Source organism: Juglans regia, chromosome 3 (genome assembly GCF_001411555.2).
Source record: "Juglans regia cultivar Chandler chromosome 3, Walnut 2.0, whole genome shotgun sequence".
In the NCBI taxonomy this organism is placed as follows: domain Eukaryota; kingdom Viridiplantae; phylum Streptophyta; class Magnoliopsida; order Fagales; family Juglandaceae; genus Juglans; species Juglans regia.
In genome coordinates, this window is record NC_049903.1 from 27,980,638 (window position 1) to 27,998,058 (window position 17,421).

Sequence of the window (17,421 nt, forward strand, 5' to 3'; positions counted from 1 at the left end):
AAAATTGAAAAATCGGTTGAACCGGACCGAACCGGTAGATTCAGTCTGGTTTCTAAGCGATCTAGTATAGTACTGATTCTTAGGAATCGAAACCAGTCCTAAACCAGTGCGGTACCGATTTTCATATCTTAAAAGTCGATTTAAACTTAATCGGACTGGTATATATATTTATAATTTTTGATATTATACATCAATTTGTATATTATATTATATATTATGTTAAATTGATAATTAATATAACATGAAACTCTAATCTTATTATTCAAATCTATTAATTGTATAACATAAAATTAATATAACATGTGATATAACATATAAATTTTAGTCCTGAACATAAACATTAATATTAAGTTATTAATATAAACTTACTTTTGATATATATATAAATATATATATATATATCAAGGATAAATACAATTTAGACAGAATAAATTATAATATATATGTATTCTTTTTGTAAATACACTTTTACACATTTGTTCATATATACTCATATAAAAAGTCTAGAACTTATATATACTATAGTTAAATTCAATACTATATTAGTATGCGTTAATTATTATTAAATAATTTACTTATACTATAATATAAATAGACAATAGTTTAGTATATGTAAATATCATATTATTACTAATATAGATAATTTGAAAAACCAGATTGGACCGGACCGGACAGAAATCGAAAAAATCGAAAGTTCTAGTTTTGGTAGTAAATCGATTCTGTATCAATTCTTAAATTTTCAAAACTAGTATATACTGATTCGAATCTAAAAAATATAGAAAATCGTACCGAACTGGACCGGTTACACCCCTAATTAAAACGACGTCGTTTACTACCTAAAAATAATGTTGTTTTAATTAGTTGGGGTTGATTTATATATCCACCCCATTAAACGATGTCGTTTCAAACTTGTATAGTTGGCACCATACTTAAACAACTCCGTTTGGTCTTTGCGACTAAATATAGTGTGTGTGCATATATATATATATAATACTAATACTAATATATAATACTAATACTATATATAATATTAATATATACTAATAATATATATTAATACTAATACTATACTAATATTAATACCATACTAAATTATACTAAACTATACTATACTAATACTAATACTAATACTATATTATGCTATACTATACTAAATAACTATACTATACTAATACTAATAGTAATACTATATATAGTTAATCAGATTTCTATAGTTATGTCATGATCAGGCAGGATCTGAAATGAAATGGAAAGAAGGAAAAATGGAAAGAAGATGGAAGATGCGGCAGTTTTGTTAGTTAAGAATTGTCTGATACGTTGTCGTTTTGAGTTTCTATTGTATTAGTTAGTAGATTGTATTAGGGATACAATGTCATTTGAGCTGGTGGTTGTATGAGGAACGGTGTCATTCTGTTGATAGAAGTGTTAATTGTTGTAGTTGTACGGTGCGTTTTGATAAAATTCATATAAGAAGAACTGCCCTGGAACGCGCTCCTCTCAAAAGTATCCAATCCCATGGGAGATCGGGTAAATAATGCCAACTCCACGAGAAGTGCTCGTCAATGGGCGAGCAAAAAAAAAAAAAAAAAAGAATTAAGTGATGTTTGCAAAAGTGCTTGCAAACCAAAAGCCAAGCAAAAATACTCGGCACCTCAAATCCTGGACAAAAGCATAGGGAACTCACACCTTGGGGGTGACCAAGAAAGTGCTCACACCTCGGGGTGAGTCAATGGTGTCCAACCAGGAGGCGAGCAAAAACAACTCGCCCCCAACGAGCAAAGTGCTCATCTCGAAGGGCAACCAAAAGAGCTCGCCCTTGTAAGTGCTCCTCCAAAGGGTGAGTATTCAAAGAAATATATGAAGTTATGTTTGTAAAAGTGCTTGTCCCGAGGCATGCAAAAGTCAAAAGTGTTCGCCGTCCCAATTGTAACACCCAACAAAAAGGCAACTTAGAATTTGACTATAGTAACCCATAATCATAGTTAAAGTGGAAGTAATGATTCTTAAGGAAAGATAACTTTTGGATCATGATTTGGAGAAATAACTTCCACCCTTGGATAGTAAGTATTTTCCTTAAACTTCTAGAGTAATATGGATTTTTGAGGAAATAAGTGCTAAGAGGCCAATCGTAGGATGACAAGTGGCATGAAGGTAATTTGCTACTTTAATGGGCTTGGAAGTTGGTCCATAGCAAGCTATGGGAATTGGATGAATTTTGAATAAGGCCCAAAAGATTGGTTATAATAAGGGTCCAAGCTTAATAAGATGGAAGGCCAAGGATAGGCCCAACTTAGTAAAACCTAATGCTAAGATTCAACTTAGTGAACTAATGAGGCTAAGGAAAGGACTAATAAGATTTAAACATGGGGCCCAAGGAAAGGCCCTTTTCAAGGCCCACATAAAGGTTTAAATCCTTGATAATTAGTGGCCCATTGAAATTTCAGCATTTGGAAACAAAGCTTAGGATTCTCATTTCACTATTGCAAAGGGTATGCAAGACATCAAACCATTGGTTTTCTCTTTCTTCAAACCATCCCACACTCTCCTAAGGTTGTTTTCCAACCATGGTGAAATCCCTAACTTGAGTTTAAGTTTCTATATCCAAAACCCCTCATCATTTTAATGAATAGAAACTTAATCATCATAACTTGCCTAGTTTGCTTCTAGTTATCTTTTTCATGAGTTTTTATTTGCTATTTTCATCTTTACCTCTTCTTTTATATTACTCTTAGACAACCTTAGAATAGTAAAACAAATCCAACCCATGTCACATGAAGAAAAGGCATGTCAATGCCATCAAAACCCACCAATCGGTACCCCTAGTGCAAGCCGATGCACTCCATTGAAACCATGGCCTTTCAACAGCTTTTCAAGTGATTCTCTGCAACTTATTCATCCCATGTCATGTCACCTAAATCCAGAAAAACCCAGAACTAATGTGGAACCAAAAACATCTCCATGATCACTCCAAATAGGAAACTATTCCACCTAGGAAATGAAGCATGCAAGCTGAAACACCAATGGTTTTTCAGATTTTTTTTTTGCTGTAGTAAACTCAGCCCTCTTCACACGCCATTAGTACCCCCTCTAGCTCTAGAAACATGTCATAGAATCACCTCATGACACCTTTGAATTCTGCCCACTCAATGATAAAAACCGATGGGTACTTCGGTGATGAAACATGAGCTCATTTTGGCTACACATGACCATTCAAACCTCTTTTTCATTTTCGACTCAAGCTTAACCAAATGGTCGCCATTCATACCTCAATACACACCTGGAAAAGCTACTCAAATAGTGCTTACTATTTGATCAAATATGACCACAAGGATGAGACAAAATATGATAAAAACTGGACAACTTTGGGAAGCCAAAACCGCCTACCACGCTTTCCGTTTCTCTTGAAGAAACCATGTGATTCTTGTTCCAACTCTTGAAATTATTCAACCTCTACACCAATGGCCTTCATCTAGCCATTTTTCAAGAGATACTCAAGTGGGTTGTTCAACTATTTAGCTGAAAACACCAAGCATGCACTCCATCGCCCACACTCACCAATCACATTCACTTCACTTCAGCAAACTGTGCACTCCCTCACCTCTTGCCCCTTTAATTGAAGCCTGTAAATACCTCTATTCATCCCTCACTTCTCCCACACCTTCCTCAAGCATCTCTTTAGTGTTGTTGGGAGCAAAACACTATTAGTGTGAGAAAAGAGTGAAACCATGGGGTTGAGTGGGTTCATTAGAGGGAGTTGATTCATGAGTGACTCAAAGGCTATGGTTTGGTGAGTAACCTTACCTTATCTTTTGTTGGGTGATGGATTAACATTTTAGGCTTTGATTTATGGCACGAGAATGAAGATTTGATTGAATTATATGAGGTTGAACTAGAAGAAGTTCATTTTGGTTGAGATTTGTAGTCTTGCTTGTATAAACTATTTTGGGATGAAATTTTAGCCATGACATGTCTTGATATGATCTTATATGTTTTGCTAATGTCCTATTTGATTGATCTAAGGTTCATATTTGAAGAAAAAAGCATGTCATGATAGGGTTATAAATCAATATCTTGGGTTGATCATCTAGCACATTACGGCTTCCACTTGTGTGAGGTTATCTTGTGATTTCTTAATTAAGTTTCGAAAAGCATGAGGGTTAAACATCTGGAAATACTTTTTCATCAAGATGAGAGTTAGATTGCATGATTTATTTAGGTGTTAAGAGTTCATATGCCAAAGAGAAGCTAGATTCATCATGCTACTCAGTTTAAAGGCTTTGTGATGTTTTGATGATGATCAATGCATAATTGTTGATGGGATCTCATGCGACCTAAATCTAAGTTGTTAGCATATCCTTAGGATCAGGTCCATTAATTGTTACGTGAGAAAGTTCGGTCACATATGCATTCATGAAGACTATAGGTTTATAATAACATAGGGTTTAAATCTAGTCTTGAAGCATGCCACGGGTTGGGTAAATTTAGCATGATATATGTTTGATTCTTGTAATTATAAGATCATATATGGATTTAAAATATGGAAAATATGAAGTTTGTGCAATTTGGTGAAATTTGGTATCAATTTGTAAATAGTGAAAGTTTTGGGCCAAAATGACAATTTCGAAAAATTAAGGGGCAGATTTGCTATTACTAAGATTTTGAACCCATAAGTCAAACTCTAGTATGTATTTTATTTTAGAAAGCAGCGATCCATAATACTCAGAAAGCTTGTAAGTTAGCTTCTCTTAGATAACTTATTTATAATTCTTGTATAAACACCACATTCATATTATAAATGTCATTTTGATCCTGAATTTATCATATACTACATCATTGAGCATTGGCTACTTGCACACATGGCATGTGTTATGTTACTCTTGCACAAACATGAAGGAATACTCTTTTTAGCATGATGCATAAAAATGTCATTTTTGCATAAAGCTTGTTACATGTTACAAAATGAACACATGTCATGAAATATTTTGTCATAAAACATGGCATGAAAATATCTTATCGTGAACCAATGCTAGGATTAGGGATTATACTAGTGAAACTTCTTTGTCGACTCTGGAGTGAGTAAAAATTGAGTGGTAACTCCTAGGTTGAAAAAAAAGGGTCAACGGGCTTCAAATAGATTCTTTCTAAATAATACTAAAGCGAATTCGTATATAGCACCTAATGCTGATGGGTGCATATGTTATGATGATGATGTTATGTTATGATGTTTAATGTCAATGCATTGAGAAATGAGTCTGCAAACTATGCAGTCTAAACATGAGTTGTACTACGGTCATCGGCAGAATCTCACAGTATAAATGGGGAACTGTGATGATACCATATGTTATATAAAAATGGTTCTAATAACAAGAAGTATGTTCTTAAGAAATGCGACCTCTGTAAGAAAATGTGCTGCAAAGCTCTTTTTATTGTTAAAAAAAAAAAAAAAAAAGATGTTGAGAAATCTGGATGAATCGCAAATTCAATTTTCTGCATACGATGCATGCATCTCATGCTTATTATATATCATGCATATCTTATCTTTGTGTAAGTTGGTTGTTTAACTTACTGAGATTTCAAGAAATCTTACTATGGTAGTCCCACCATCATTCTCCAGAATGATAGAAGTTGTGTCAGAACTAACCTTTGACGAACAGGAGTGATGAGCTCCACTTGGCTTCAGATGATTGAGAACAAGCCTAATCCCGAACACATGCTGGAGTTAATATTATTATTCATAGAGATGGTCCTGATCGCCTTGGAGCGTATCAGGGAGATGCTTTGAGCTACCTTTTTATTAGTCTTGTCTGTAATAAATAGATTTGATCTCCTAGATTATGTTTGACTCATGCCTACTATTTGGACCTCTTTTAATTGAGGCACTATCTATGGTTAATTCTCATGTTGGGATATTTTAGTCCGTTCTAGAACAAAAGTCTTTTAGTAGTCACCATTTTTCCGCTGTAATTATTGCATGCTTCTAGTTCCACTCTGATTGAGTTGTATTATTGCACATTTATACATTTAGAACCAATATATTTTATTTATTTCATTACATTATTATTGATTCTAGATGAATAAATAAGAGTTGTGATTTAAATTGGTTAATAACATGATTTATGCTTAATTTTATAACTTGTGATTTAATTGGATAATGTTCATTCACATGCACAATTTATTTTTGATATTCTATTATTCATTTTTATTTATTTTATTTCTAATTTCTATTGTTTTTATAGGTCAAGAAATGGAAAGCATAAAAAAGAAGAAGAGAAAAATCACATTTGCACGTGGGACCCATTACTTTTGATTTTTGGACGGAAGTTGATTTCTGTCAACTCACACACATGGCTCCTTAAGGAAAAGGCATGCACTAAAGACCAAAACACATGGACATGAGAGGCCTTTTGGGAGTTTTGACGGAAGGGCTTTTTTGGTTTTGAATAGGGAGAAAACCTAAGGACGCTGGGGGCCCTTTTGCAATTGGCTTTTGCGTAAGTGGCACGAGTTTTATTATTGGGAGACTTTTTCGTTTGGAGGCTAGGGACGGACGCAAACAGAGAAAGAAGGCGCGGCGGCTTGAAGAACCTCGAGGGGTCCAAACTGTAGCTTCTCCAGCCTCCTCTACTGCTTTTCATCTTCATCTTCATTCATTTGGCTTGCTCTTTTCTGTCCCTAATCTCTATTTAATTTTAGTCTGAATTTTATAGTGTATTTTTGAGATTCTTAATTTAGAATCATCTGATTTTGGATACTTTATCTTCAATATGTTTAAGGTTGATGTAGTTATTTTTCTTGCTCTTTTAAGTTTTCGTTTAACAGTGATTACAATTATTATGGATTGATTTTGAGAATTTGTGATTTGAATAGAAGGATGAACTCTAGAATCTTTGATTTTGAGACTTTTCAATTTTCAATTCGTATTTTGTCAATTACTTTTTAATCTAGTTTAATTTTTAGCTTAGTTTTATTAATCTCTTAGTTCCATTGCATATTAGATTGATTAAAACTTAATTAGGACTTAAATAATTTGAGTTTTATTAATTAATTTTCTGATTAATTGAGATTGTTTAGCTTAGTCTGCTCCTGATTATTACAAGGAGAAAACTACTTTCACTTGTCCTTTTTGCACTTTTACTTTTACCAGAATCTCATTTGGTTTATGTAATGCCCCAGCCAATTTCAAAGATGCATGATGAGTTTTTTTTTTACATGATTGAGGATATTTGTGAAATATTCATAGATGATTTCTCTATTTTTGGGAAATCTTTTGATAGTTGTTTGCATAATTTAGCACATATTCTCTAGAGATGTGAGGAAAAAAGTCTTTTACTTAATTGGGCGAAATGCCAATTTATGGTTACTCATGACATTGTCTTGGGACATATTATTTCTTCTGAGGGTATAAAGGTCGACAAAGCAAAAATTGAATTAATATCTAAACTTCTTGTCCCTAGGACGATTAAGGATATTCGTTCTTTTCTTGGCCATACTGGATTTTATAGGCGGTTTATTCAAGAGTTCAGTTCTATTGAAAAACCTTTGTGCACTCTTTTACAAAATGATATTGAATTTATTTGGACTGATGAGTGCCAAAAAGCTTTTGATACCCTTAAAGAATCGCTTACCACCACCCCATTATGCAACTCCTGCAGTGGGACATTCCCTTTGAAATTATGATTGATGCAAGTGATTATGAGTTGGGTTCTGTTTTGGGACAGCATGTGGATAATAGATATTTTCTGATTTATTATGCCAATAGAACCTTGAATGATGCCCAGAAAAATTACACCACTACTAAAAAAGAATTGATTGTAGTGGTTTTTGCAGTTGATAAGTTTCAGGCTTACATTATTGTTTCTCCTGTTACTATTTTCACTGACTACTCTTCTCTTAATATTTGTTGGCTAAGAAAGATGCAAAATCACGCTTGACTCGCTGGATTTTTCCATTTCAAGAGTTCAACATCACCATTAGGGACAAGAAAGGAGTCGAAAATGTGGTGGCTGACCATCTTTCCAGATTGCCACCATTCTCCCCTTCAAATGTCATCCTTCCTCTTGATGATGGTTTCCCGGATGAGCAACTCTCTATGATTCATAGAGTTCCCTAGTATGCTGACATAGTCAACTATCTGGTGACTGAGAAAATGCCTTCTGAATGGTCCAACCAAGATAAACGTCGATTTCTCACTAAGGTACGATACTTTTACTTTGGTGATCCATACCTTTTCAAATATTGTTCGGACCAATTGATTCAAAGATGCATTCTTGATGATGAGTTTTCTTCTGTGTTGAGATTTTGTCATATAGGTGCATGTGGTGGTCATTTTTCAGCAAAGAAAATGGTAGCTAAAATTTTGCAAAGTGGTTTTTACTGGCCTTCCATGTTTAAAGATGCTTATAATTTTTGTAAGGCTTGTGAGTCTTGTAAAAAATTAGGATCCATTAGCAAAAGAAACATGATGCCTCTTTCCCCTATTCTTACTTTAGAAATTTTTGACTGTTGGGGAATAGACTTCATGTGATATTTTCCGATTTTCTTTGGAAACACATTTATTTTATTAGCTATGGATTATGTTTCAAAATGGGTAGAGGTCATTGCTTACAAAACAAATGACCATCGTGTTGTCCTAAAATTTTTGCAATCTCTGTTTGCTCGCTTTGGCATGCCCAAAGTTATCATTAGTGATGTGGGTTCTCATTTTGCAACAAACCATTTTCTACACTCATGAAAAAATATGGTATCACACACCGAGTTTCTACCCTTATCACCTTTAAACAAATGGGCAAGCAAAATTGACAAACAGAGAGATTAAAATCATTTTGGAGAAAACTATCAATCATAATAGGAAAGACTAGTCAGTTAAGCTTATTGATGCTTTGTGGGCTTATAGGACAGCTTTTAAAACAAATCTAGGGATGTCCCCTTATCGATCAGTTTATGGTAAAGTTTGTTATTTACCTGTTGATATTCAGCATCGAGCTCTTTGGGCTATAAAACATGTTAACATATCACTTGGTGAAACTTCAGGGTTGAGAAAATTGCAGATCAATGAAATGGATGAAACTCGTCGGGATGCTTATAACAACGCTCAGCTGGCGAAGGAACGCATGAAAATTCTACATGATTAGAAAATTTATCCCAAGCATTTCACACTTGGCCAGGAAGTTTTTTTTTTACAACTCTCGCTTATATATTTTTCCTGGTAAATTGAAATCTCGTTGGAGTGGCCCATATGTTATAACTAAAATTCATTCTCATGGGGCGGTAGAAGTTTAGAATCCTACGAGTGGTACCTCTTCCACTGTCAATGGACAACGTCTCAAGCCATTTATGACTCGCTTTGAATCCAATGAAGAGATCTTGCTTGTGCAAGATTTCAGGGAAGTGTTTTGATCTTTTTTCCCCTTACAACTTTGTTTAATTGCATTTTGTCTTTTATATTTATTCGTTGTTTTGCTTGGTTGTCTGTGTTGCTTACTTATTCATGTGCACTTTGTTTTCTTTCGTTCGATTCATTGAGGACCATGTCTCTCACTAGTTGGGGGGTAGCGTGTGTGCACAGATTTTTTTTTAAAAAAAAAATTGCATTAATGTGGTATGCATTGATACACAAATGATTGACACACACTATCTTTCTAGCATTTTGTGAAATTTGAGCACCTTGGTGGAGTAGTTGAGCGGAATCATTTTATGTAGATTTATTTTCAAGCTTGAGCATATAACATGATTTTTTATGTATCATATTTTGTTGATGTGTAGCTTGAAACACCAGAATGCTATACTCATTGAGATGAGACTTGGTGAGATTTTGTAGAACGAATGGCAAGTTTTGAATGACATTTTGCACATGCTTACATTTGTAGTGTTCATTAATTTACTATTCATTGATTTAACACAGGAAAAGTAAACTGCAGGACTACCAAGCCTTCTTTTCAAAAAAAAAAAAAAAACAATAAGAAGAAGAAAAAAAAGAAAGAAAAAAAGAAAGAAAGAAAGATGAAAGTGATTTATGGAGCTTTCCTAAATTAGTGGCTAGAACAAGTTACCCAAGACTTTGGGAGTTGAGTGTTCAACCTTTAAAAACAGAGCTGGGGTGAAAATTGCTAGTCCCTTGGGCTTTGAGGTAGTTAGAATTAGCAATGATTAATCTTAAGGTTGAAAAGTCCTATCACAAATCATGGCTAGTAATGAGGAACACACAACCAGTTTCGCTCCACACACACATTTGAGTTCTGAAACATTTGCTTCAATTCTATGTGAAATTGAGATAATCTTGGTGGGTATAGCCCTGGGAGTTGAGTAGTAACATGTCACTTTTGTGAGAATTCAGAATTGTGTTTGATTGTTTTTGTTTGGATTTCGATCTTTATGCAATATTCATCTCAATTAATTTTCACTATTTTGCTCAAGTATTAGCAAAACGCTAGTTGGGGGGGGGGGTGTTTGAGTTGTATTATTACATATTTTATACATTTAGAACCAATATATTTTATTTATTTCATTACATTATTATTTGTTTTAGATGAAAAAATGGTTAAGATGAATAAATTCGAGTTGTGATTTAAATTGGTTAATAACATGATTTATGCTTAATTTTATAACTTGTGATTTAATTAGACAATGTTTATTCACATGCACAACATATTTTTAATATTCTATTATTCTTTTTTATTTTATTTTATTTCTAATTTCTATTGTTTTTATAGGTCAAGAAATGAAAAGCATAAAAAAAGAAGATGAGAAAAGTCACATTTGCACGTGGGACCCATTACTTTTGATTTTTGGACGGAAGTTGATTTCTGTCAACTCACACACATGGCTCCTTAAGGAAAAGACATGCACTAAAGACCAAAAATACATGGACGTGAGAGGCCTTTTGGGAGTTTTGACGGAAGGGCTTTTTCGGTTTTGAATAGGGAGAAAACCTAAGGGCACTTGGGGGGGCTTTTTCACTTGGCTTTTGCGTTAGAGGCACGAGTTTTATTATTGGGGGACTTTTTCGTTTGGAGGCTAGGGACAAATGCAAATAGAGAAAGAAAGTGCAGCGGCTTGAAGAACCTCGAGGGGTCCAAACTGCAGCTTCTATAGCCTCCTCCACTATTTTTCATCTTCATCTCCATCCATTTAGTTTGATTTTTTCTTTCCCTAATATCTATTTAATTTTAGTCTGAATTTTATAGTGTATTTTTGAGATTCTTAATTTAGAATCATTTGATTTTGGATATTTTATTTTCAGTATGTTTAAGTTTGATGTAGTTATTGTTCTTGCTCTTTTAAGTTTTTGTTTAACAGTAATTATAATTACTATGGATTGATTTTGAGAATTTGTGATTTGAATACAATGATGAATCCTAGAATCTTGATTTTGGGACTTTTCAATTTTCAGTTCGTATTTTGTTAATTACGTTCTAATCTAGTTTAATTCTTAGCTTAGTTTTGTTAATCTCTTAAGTTCCATTGCATATTAGATTGATTAAAGTTTAATTAGGACTTAAATAATTTTAGTTTTATTAATTAATTTTCTGATTAATTGAGATTTTTTAGCTTAGTTGGTTCCTTGATTATTAATTTTAATTTGTTAGTTTCTTACATTTCATTCCAACACTAAAAAAAAAATCTAAAAATATGAATCTAGTCTATGACTAGTGCATTTTTTATTTCCATTGCACTCTTCCGTTAATTGCACATACTACTACTTTTATTTTCTCTTTGTGAATATTTTTACCATTTTAAACGAGTTTGATTTTAAGTAACTTTTCCTGATGAGACGATTTTGAAATTTATTCATAATTATTATGTGACACCCTCCTGCACTTGGGATAGCTTTTGTGCTACTCATTTTTTAGTGAGTCACACTCTAGCTTTTGGGGCTTTTCAATTTCCAGTTCGTATTTTGTCAATTACTTTCTAATCTAGTTTAATTCTTAGCTTAGTTTTGTTAATCTCTTGGTTCCATTGCATATTAGATTTATTAAAGTTTAATTAGGACTTAAATAATTTCAGTTTTATTAAATAATTTTTTGATTAATTGAGATTTTTTAGCTTAGTTGGTTCCTTGATTATTAATTTCAATTTGTTAGTCTTTTACATTTCATTCCGACACTAAAATAAAATTTAAAAATATGAATCTAGTCCATGATTAGTGCATTTTTTATTTCCGTTGCATTCTTCCATTAATTGCACATACTTTTATTTTCTCTTTGTGAATATTTTTACCATTTTAAACGAGTTTGATTTTAAGTAACTTTTCCTGATGAGACGATTTATGAATTTATTCCTAATTATTACGTGACACTCTCCTGTACTTGGGATCAATGTTTTGAATACCGTACTGGACGTCGTACCGGTCAAGGCACTAGAACGAAATATTTCGGTACCGGTATCGTTTCGGGATAGTCGATATATAAATAAATTATATATAAATACATATATATAAAAATTATAAATAGTCTAGTCTGAATTAGGGGTTAAAAAATAAGTTTGTAGTTTGAAAAAAAAAAAAAACACAGGTCGAAATATAGGCCGGTACAGGCCGGAATTTAGTCCGGTATGGCTGGTATTTTAGCCGGTATGGAACAGATATAATACCTGTATCGGCCAGATGGCTGAAACGAAAAATTTCGACCATACCGGCTGGTACGGTACGAAATTTAAAACACTGCTTGGGATAGCTTTTGTGCTACTCATTTTTTAGTAAGTTACACTCTAGCTTTTGGGACTTTTCAATTTTCAGTTCGTATTTTGTCAATTACTTTCTAATATAGTTTAATTCTTAACTTAGTTTTGTTAATATCTTAGTTCCACTGCATATTAGATTGATTAAAGTTTAATTAGGACTTAAATAATTTCAGTTTTATTAATTAATTTTCTGATTAATTGAGATTGTTTAGCTTAGTTGGTTCCTTGATTGTTAATTTCAATTTGTTAGTTTTTTGCATTTCATTCCGACACTAAAAATAAATCTAAAAATATGAATCTAGTCCATGACTAGTGCCTTTTTTATTTCTATTGCACTATTCCATTCATTGCACATACCACTACTTTTATTTTCTCTTTGTGAATATTTTTACCATTTTAAACGAGTTTGATTTTAAGTAACTTTTCCTGGGGAGACGATTTAGGAATTTATTCCTAATTATTACGCGACACCCTCCTGTACTTGGGATAGCTTTTGTGCTACTCATTTTAGAGTGAGTCATACTCTAGGATGCATTGCATAATATATGTCAGAACCATCAAGCCAATCAAGACCCACGGAGATGACACAAATACCCATGGCAAGCCGGTGACACAAATCTCCATCTCAAAACCATCAAGCCGATGACATAAATATCTACAAAAAATCTCTATCTTGGACCCATGACAATGACAATGTCGTGGGTCTTTGGTACAAAGTGATGATATTTTTTTATATTTTCATCTCTATCGTGGTCACAGGTCGACGAACAAACATTGCTCTACAATTTCTTCTAAACCGACCGGATATATATATTTTTATATTTATCTTAAGTAAAACGACACTGTTTCACTTAAGTTTAGACCAAACAGCGTCGTTTTAAACATAACGTATTAAAAAAAAGTATAAGTCAAACGTAATACCAAACGATGTCGTTTGATTTTAGCCCGTCGCCTTCCTCCTCCCCTCTTCTTCTTTGATTTCTCTCATTCTTTCTCTCCTCTCTTAGATTGCAACTCTTTATCTCTCTCATCTCTCAGACGAACCTCTACACCATTGAGAACTGCTGGAATCGGGGTATGGCCAGATATTTCTCCTCCCCCTCAGCTGATCTGGTCGGTTCTTCCATGAAAATGACCTCCATCGATCAGCAACGATTTTTATATAAAACCACCGGATATGATCGATTTTCACCCATTGCATGCACCCATCTTCATGGGTCTAGTTCCCTAACCGGGTTTTGCTTGGATTAAGTCCTCCCTATCTGAGGAGGCTACATTCTACCTATTTCTCTCGTTTTTTAATTTTATTTTAAACATTTTTTTTTCAATATTTGTTCAATTTATTTGTCTTTTCAATTAACTTTGTTGAATTATTATTATTATTATTATTTGTTTCATTTTTAATATTTCTTCAATTTCTTTGTTTCTAGGACTATTTTACCCTTTTACCATTTTTATTTGTTGTGTTTGGTTTTCATCAATATGCCGCACGGTAATTATATAATTAGTTTTAAGATTGACGTAAATAAGGAAATGAACTATTTGAATACTAGAAAGTCGAAAACTAAAGTAACTTTTAATAAATAAATAGTTGTACTTATAAGCTGGTGTGAATGATATACCCTTAAAAATATTGATATGAAAAAATTTTAAATTATAAAAGAAAATTTTAAAATTAAATTATTTTACAAATAAAATCTTACTATATATATTATGTACGTTAACTTGCAAATATAATTTTCGTTTTACAAATGAGTGAAAATTAAAATACTAATTTTATAATTAACTCATAAATATATAATTTTTTTAAAATAATATTGGTGGTCCTAATTTCGCACGTTCTAACTTCTGTCGCCACTATAGATAATAGAGTAATTCTACTCTTCAGCCGGTCTACTCTCCAACACCACACACTAATGATGTGGCAAATCCAATTTCTTAAAAACGGCTCAAGTTCCCTCTCTCTCTCTCTCCCTCTCCCCCGCCCTCTCATTTGCTCTCCCCCTTCTTGCCGAATCCTTCTACCCCCTCCATCTGCGAATCTCTCTCCCCCTCCCAAAACCACTACCCATCAACTCTGCTCTTCCCCCTCCCTCATTTCTTTGCTCTCCTCCCTCCCTTTGCCGAATCCCTCCCCCCCTCCCAAAATCGGAGTTCAGTCACTCAAGAAAGAAAACGAGCCCCAAGTACATTGTTTGAAGTTCTTATTCTTTTGGTGCTTGATTTCTCCTTTGTGCATTTTTTTTTTGGGGTAGAAGCTGTAATTTCTGGTGGGATTTTATATGGGTGGTTTTTGTGGTTTTGATCTTTTGTGACCCTTTTTTCACCAAAATCATGGGCAGTGAAGGGGCGAATCTCTCAAAATCAGAGTTGACATCAACAAAAATTCCTCCCTACAAAGCTGTGCGAGAAAGATGAGCATTTTTTCACCCAATAAATTAATAGCAATTCATTAGCTCTTCTTTCTTTTATCTTTCACGACATTCGGTTTCACAAACCCATATATTTGAAGCTAAGTTACTGACAAAAAAGTTAATGAATACATATAACAGAGGTAGATAATAGAGACATTTGCGCTTTCGTTCTTCTCTACAACCGATTGAAATGTAAGGATTTAGGGATCTCTCAAATTTGATAATCGCTCATATTTGGGATTTTCGTTCGTTTTTCTTTTCAAATCAAAGCCTCTGTTCAGTTTAACAGAAAAGGGTAGATAGCTTTGTGTCTCCTGCGTTCAGAAGAACATTGAGGTATAGCAAAAATCAATGGCTGAGATATCGTTCGGTTGTCATCTTTTTTTATTGGCGATTCAATTGTTGCTCGTCCACATTTGTTGCTTTCATTGTCTCATTTACTGATAAAAAAAGAGAGAGAGAGGAATAGAGTAACGTGTTTACTCGAAATGCGAATGGTTGGGCTTCCGCAGAGAGGGGGAAGAGCAAAGAAGGAAGGGAGGGGGAGAGCAGAGAGAGAAATTCAAATGGAAGATTCAGGAAGTAGTCTAACAACCAATCGTTTTAATGAATCGTTTAAAAAAAAAAAACAAGCTCAACTAGTGTGGGGTGTTGAAGATTTAAGTGGCCTGAGAGTAGAATTATTATTCGAGTAAACACGTTACTCTATTCCTCTCTTTTTTATTTTTTATTTTTTATCTAGTAATTCTACTCTCAGGCCACTTAAATCTCCAACACCCCATACTAGCTGAGCTGGTTTTTTTTTTTTTTAAATAATTCATTAAAACGATTGGTTGTTAGACTACTTCTTGAATCTTCCATTTGAATTTCTCTCTCTGCTCTCCCCCTCCCTTCCTTGTTTGCTCTCCCCCTCTCTGCAGAAGCCCAACCATTCGTATTTCGAGTAAACACGTTACTCTATTCCTCTCTCTCTCTCTCTCTCTCTTTTTATCAGTAAACGAGACAATGAAAGCAACAAATGTGGACGAGCAACAATCGAATCGCCAATAAAAAAAGATGACAATTGAACGATATCTCGGCCATTGATTTTTGTTATACCTCAATGTTCTTCTGAACGCAGGAGACCTAGAGCTATCTCCCCTTTTCTGTTAAACCGAACAGAGGCTTTGATTTGAAAAGAAAAACGAACGAAAATCCCAAATATGAGCGATTATCAAATTTGAGAGATCCTTAAATCCCTTACATTTCAATCGGCTGTAGAGAAGAACGAAAGCGCAAATGTCTCTGTTAAATACCTCCGTTATATGTATTCATTAACTTTTTTGTCAGTAACTTAGCTTCAAATATATGGGTTTGTGAAACCGAATGCCGTGAAAGATAAAAGAAAGAAGAGCTAATGAATTGCTATTAATTTATTGGGTGAAAAAATGCTCATCTTTCTTGCACAGCTTTGTAGGGAGGAATTTTTGTTGACGTCAACTCCGGTTTTGAGAGATTCTCCCCTTCACTACCCATGATTTAGGTGAAAAAAAGGTCACAATATATTAAAACTACAAAAACCACCCATATAAAATCCCAACAGAAATTACAACTTCAACCCAAAAAAAAAAAAAAAGAAAGCGCACAAAGGAGAAATCAAGCACCAAAAAAATAAAAACTTCAAACACTGTACTTGGGGCTCGTTTTCTCTCTTGAGTGACTAAACTCCAGTTTTGGGAGGGGAGAGGGATTCGACAAAGGGAGGGAGGGGGAAGAGCAGAGTCGATGGGTAGTGGTTTTGGGAGGGGGAGAGAGATTCGTAGAGGGAGGGGGAGAGGGAGAGAGAGGGGGAACTTGAGCCGTTTTTAAGAAACTGGATTGGCCACATCATTAGTGTGTGGTGTTGGAGAGTAGACCGACTGAGGAGTAGAATTACTCTTACTCGAAATGCGAATGGTTGGGCTTCCGCAGAGAGGGGGGAGAGCAAAGAAGGAAGGGAGGAGAGAGAAGAGAGAAATTCAAATAGATGATTCAGGAAGTAGTCTAACAACCAATAGTTTTAATGAATGGTTTTAAAAAAAAAAACCAGCTTTGTTGGTGTGGGGTGTTGGAGATTTAAGTGGCGTAAGAGTAGAATTACTACTCTAGATAATATAAGATGAGTAATGCTACATAACCTTCCCAACCTCCACACATCACTTTTTTTTTAAATCTTTATATTTTTTAATATATTTTTTTTAAATTTTTTTTGAGTTTATTCTTTTTAAAATAATTATATTTTTCTATTCATTATTTATATATTAAAATTTTTATTTTTATTTTTCTATTTATTTTTCATATAAGATGG

General features: G+C 33.8%; 2 non-coding genes across 2 annotated transcripts; one reads left to right on the top strand and one right to left on the bottom strand.

Annotated features, from left to right (window-relative positions):
* The first annotated feature begins 15,379 nt into the window (after positions 1 to 15,379).
* On the top strand, positions 15,380 to 15,511 carry LOC118348074. The gene has a single exon (XR_004801220.1). It is a non-coding gene; the product is annotated as a small nucleolar RNA snoR111 (small nucleolar RNA).
* Positions 15,512 to 16,113: 602 nt separating this feature from the next.
* On the bottom strand, positions 16,114 to 16,245 carry LOC118348123. Its single transcript, XR_004801265.1, has one exon. It is a non-coding gene; the product is annotated as a small nucleolar RNA snoR111 (small nucleolar RNA).
* Between the last annotated feature and the right edge of the window lie 1,176 nt (positions 16,246 to 17,421).